Raw genomic sequence first — 5482 nt, 5'->3', positions numbered from 1 at the left:
GATTTGGCAAAAAGAAATTCTCTTTTAAGTTTTAACATGATTGTAATTGCAATAAATAAGGGAGATCGGGAGGAAGAAGACACCAAAATTAATTAAGCAAACTCATGTGTAAAGTATTATTTTTAATCATTAGATCTCTAGGAGAACTATTGTGTAAAAAAGGTGTAACTCTTGTGGAGTTACACCTTACATGTAAATAATTAATGCCATCGATCTTCATTTAGGGGAATAGACTGAATAAGTAATGAAAATAGACGATCCTTAGTTTCATGGTTCTCAATACCATGTCCATCTATGTGCTGGTATATGCATTGGGCCACCCTTGCAAGGTTCAATGCAACTTCAATAAATAATTTATGGGAAATGCTAATGAATGCCTTTATTGAAGGGAGAACTTGCAACTCAGTCTTCATTCAGCTTATTCCATGTTGCATAAATCAAATACCTTACATACTCAAGGGCGTCTTCTTCACTTGCACTAGTTTCATTCATGTAACATTGGATTGCTTTTGGGACATCACCTCGCTTTAACTCATAATGAGTTTTCATATATATAAAAATGAATGTTAGCCTATTTTAGCACAAAGTATCCGAAAGATTCATGATGAAACTCTTAAGATTGTGTAGTTTGTGAACAAGGATCTTTGTGAAATTAATGGATAATCCATTTCATGGTATAAATTTTATTTCTCCCAAATTGTTTGCCTTCTATTCCATTTTAAGATATCAGAACATATAATCCTCTATGAAAAGTCAATAAAAAAATTCCTAACTTACCCTTAAAAAAAAAATCAACATTCATCCTTTTTCTGTAGTTTAAATTAATAAAGTTAGTTTTGAAAATTTGTGCATTTTAAATTAAAAGTTATATGGTGTCTTCTTAAAAAGTTAGATTTTCTAAAAATGACTAATAATGTAGAAGGGGGGTGGTACTACTATTAGTGTATATAGTATATACTATACCAAGTTATTTAAATTTTAAATAATGTGGTATTGGATACACTTTTGTGTTTATAATATTTAATCTAAGATAGGAAATTGATTCATTTGAAAGTTTACATACCGTAGATGTTCCAAGAACATCTACAAGTCATAAAATAATTGATGACCAACGAATTATGATTGGATACTCTTCCAAGCAATCCAAGGCTTCCATTGTTATTGGATTTGTGACAAAAAAAAAAATAAGCATGCACCAATATAGTTGGAGCTGAGCTGGAAATCCATGCATTCTCAATGTATTCTTGAAGGCTCGGTGTATATCCATTATAGTACCACTTTGCCTCCATCAAATAAGATCTACATAAATCTGCCCGCTGAAAAATTTATAGTGGAACAATGAATTAAAGGTAGTAGTATAATACAATGTATTGAATAAGAAAATGTTGAGGATAAATATTAATCAATTTAAAAGTCAAGTCCATACCGCTTTTTTGAGTTATCTAATGATGTGGAATCTTTGTTCCTCAAGGGTATCAAACGCCATTTTTAACTGAATTGTGAAGAGCAAGGAAGTATAATTTCATATAATTAGGGAGTTGATCCATTGCATTGATATCCCTTCTAAAATCACAAAATGTATCCATAAGTCTATATGTCAAGAAAGCTTTGAAGCAGTTGAGGCATGGTGTCATTAATACTAGTAATTATATTATACATCTGACGTATGCTTCATTCCTCTCACAGCATGTGAAACTCATAATTGTGGTACCCACATATTGTGAAAGGAATGATGTATATATCGGATGCAGGAAATGCCTGCTTCATTATTACAAACCTCTCAACAGCATCCACGAAATGCTCAAATTCATCCAAAGTGCCATACACATTATAAACATCATCTATTGTCGTTATCAATGAATTGACCTTTGTTAACATTCTCCTACAATATCCAAACTGGGGCTGAAATATTTTTCCCGTTGTCCAAAAGAAATTCTCCATCAACCTATCCCTCGCAAAGCTCAACTTTGTCGGCAAGGGCTATGCTCTTCCACCACCTTTGTATGAATCAAAGAAGAATATATGAGTGTTTGAATGACAGTACTTACTGCACTTTGTCACCTTTCAAATTAGGTAAATCAAAAAATAGCTTAAATAGTTAAGAAATAACTGATTTGATATTTTTTTTCTCATGATGCTATGAGATTGAATTTTACCTTGACACTTGTTTTAGATCGAATTGATGGGCTGCTTGTACCATGTTGAAATCCAATTCTGCAAGCTCAAGCAAGATAGGGTATATGTCTTTTCTGGTTTTGTATATGTCAATGAATCATCTTGCTTCCAACCTAAGCATCCTCCAATGCAGTGGGAGCTCCAAGGAATGGTTTATTATAGCAGCAAGATTTTTATCTTTATTTTGGTTGATATATTCTTCTAGATGTTTTGTTGAGATATCTTTTGCTTCTTCCAAGATATTTTCACCTTCTATCGAAAGGAATGAAGCTTCTTACAGTGATAGCATACCTTTGGTATCTTCACAAAGGCATGCCTTGAAACTCCCTCTCTCATCCTTAAAACTATTGAAGACGTCTGCAATAAGCAACACTAGAAGTGTTAACATAAATGACAGGTTCGACATAAGGTAAAACTTCAGTCTATAAATTAGGAATTTCCTAATTATATTTAATAAGTTGCATTGATCAATTCAATGCCACCAATGTTATATTTTTCAAGTATAATTAAATCCAACATCATGATTTATTAGTTAATGCAATCATACGGTTCAATTTAATGAAGAACTAAATTGTAGTACTTAGAGAACTGTATCCAAGTGTCAATATCCAATTGTGATTTTTTTTTTTTTTTTGGGTTCCATAAATACCTTGAGAGACACTATATCGATGTTGTCTTAGGAGTCTAAATTTTAGAGCTGTGGCATACAAATTCTACGCCTTCCATGTATCACCACAATGATCATTATTGTATAGACCATCAAATATTCTTTTCATTTCTTCCTCAAAGTGATAAGATAATCCCTAGTCTTTGCAAGATTTCCATCAGCTCAAGTTGCTCAAAAGGATCCACCACTTTGTGAAGCATCATCATCAATTTAGAATAAGTTTGTTTTTAAGTGGGCGAGACAAAAATATGGTAGCCCATTTTTAGCAAAGTGTGGTCTGTCCGGTAATGTTTCTGGCTCTTATCCTGTGCAGCTTGTTAATTGTGGGTGACCTTTATAACTCTTATAACTGTCTTTTTGTTTATTTTTTCTGTGTTATTTTATCTTTTCTTGTGAAAGAAATACACATGAAATTCATGACAATATTAAAATAACATATATTGAAAGGGCCAATTTTAACACCCATTTAAATCACAACCACAGCAAGTACCAACTCTTTAAATAAAGTGATAAAATAATATAGAGATACAAATTTGATGACGAAATGAAAAACTAATAAAGAATAAATCCAAAGAAGACAATCTACTATGTCAAGGAAGGGAGAGGTGCAATGTTTCTCTTTCTCTCTTGAGATTTCGATCATGGTTTCCTCAGGTTGTGATCAAAACTTTAGGGTCCATTTGGTTAGAGGGGTGGAAAAATGAGAGGATAAAAAATTGTAGAAGGATGAAAAAGCGGGAGGATAGAAAAGATTTTAATTTCCCTCCTTCTCGTTTAGCTGGAAGTAGAAAAGTGGAGAGATGAAAAAAATGAGTTTGTATAAATTTACAATATACTCTTGTTAAAAAATGATGCCCAATTAAAATTAAAAAAGTGATAAACAACCAAAAAAAAAATTAATCACCTAAATTTATTAAAAATTAAAAATTATGTCCAAATAAAAATCACATCTAAACCAAAAAAAACAAAAAAACAAAAAAAGAAAAAGAAAGCAAATATATATATGAGCACTGGACGAAAAAGAGGCAATTCAAAAAAAAAGAGAGAGAGAAAGAGAGAGCAACGTGGACAAAGCCTATGTGCAACTGCACATAGGCATTTTTATCCAAAAATGATGCACAATTTCTCCCCTTCAGTTTTCTCTCTATCTTGGAGAGAACTTTTTGATGTGCCCAGAGAGAAAACATCTGGGCCCCGTCATTTATTTTCCCACACAACCAAACACACTCTAAAAAAGTTTTCCTTCCCATTTTCTTTCCAAAGTTTTCCATCCACCTTATTTCATCTCCAAACAAACACACCCTTAAGAAATGAAAAGAGATCACTTCCCCTTCCCTTTTTTCCCTTCTACACTCTTTAAGTCAAGGCGTTGCACATCATGTGTTAGTGGGGCAACATGCTTCAAAAATGAAATTTTGAACTTGCTTGGCATGTGTCCAATTTTGCTCCTTTAGTCATGTATTTTGTTAAATAAAAAAAATTTGTGCCATTTTCTGTATCTCACTTTATATCCTCCAATCATAACTTTCCATATATTTGATTTATTTTCTATTTTAAACTTTAATGATTTTTATAAGGAAAGAAAAAAGTATATGTAGCAAATTGTTATTGATGGAGTATAAAATGGAATGCAAAAAATAAGACAGAGAAAAGAAAAAACAAAAAAAACAAAAGACAAGGAACTTTTATTTTTATTTTTTTGGTTAGTGTTGCCTATCCAGTTGTCTTACCTTGTTATATTTGAACCCTTTTTTTTTTAATAGAAGATGTTATATTTGAACTGAGTGGTTCTAGAACCGCAACTTTGCCACAACTATGACATGACAAATTGTAAATGGTTATCTTTTTTTTTTTTTTTTTTTTTGATGTGAATATTGCACTTATATTAAACTTCAAACCAAAAAAGATACATCATGGATTAAAGCTTGCTCAAGAAAGCAAGGACTAGCTTCCATCCAAGGTTCATAATTAACAATGTCTAAAGCATGTTTTGCTAACAAATGAGCTGGACTATTACCCTGTCTTTTAATGTGAGAAAAGTCAACCTTGTAGCAAGACCCACAAGCCATTAAAACCCCTCTGACTATAGATTCCACAGCAGCAAGTGGATTAGATAGACCACTTAAAGCATTAAACAGCACCAATGAATCACCTTCCAACGTAAAGTCATAGACACCAACCTCCCTAGCGAACTGCACTCCTTCCTCACATGCCTTCATCTCAGCTTCTAGTGGACCCAACGTAGCATTAATCTTCTTGCTTATTGCAGCTACCACCTGACCATGTGAGTCACGGATTAAAACCCCAACTCCAGTTGATTTAGGTGCTGCAAAAACCGCTCCATCCACATTGACCTTATACCGTGTAGCAGACAGAGGAACCCAGGCCACCACACGGTTACAATCAAGGATTGGAAAACCCACATTAGTTTCATTAAATTCCTGAAGATACTGCATCGCCGAGTGGACTAATTCCTTCCCATTTTTCTTCCTACCACCGTGTTTAACTTCATTCCGGTTGTGCCAAATCGCCCAAGCAATCATCACCACCGCTTTGGCTGAATCCTCATCTGGGTTTTCAGAGATCAGTAACAGCCACAACATATCTTGAAAAGACTGAATCCTGTGCTTCTCAAAGCTA

At 33.4% G+C, this 5482-nt stretch overlaps 1 pseudogene; it reads right to left on the bottom strand.

The window, feature by feature from the left end:
- Positions 1–200: 200 nt before the first annotated feature.
- On the bottom strand, positions 201–3054 carry LOC126700881 (myrcene synthase, chloroplastic-like; annotated as a pseudogene).
- Positions 3055–5482: the final 2428 nt, after the last annotated feature.

The sequence above is a fragment of the Quercus robur genome, chromosome 9 (assembly GCF_932294415.1).
Source record: "Quercus robur chromosome 9, dhQueRobu3.1, whole genome shotgun sequence".
Lineage (NCBI taxonomy): Eukaryota > Viridiplantae > Streptophyta > Magnoliopsida > Fagales > Fagaceae > Quercus > Quercus robur.
The sequence above is the reverse complement of the archived record's forward strand: the minus strand, read 5'-3'. Positions and strand labels throughout refer to the sequence as shown.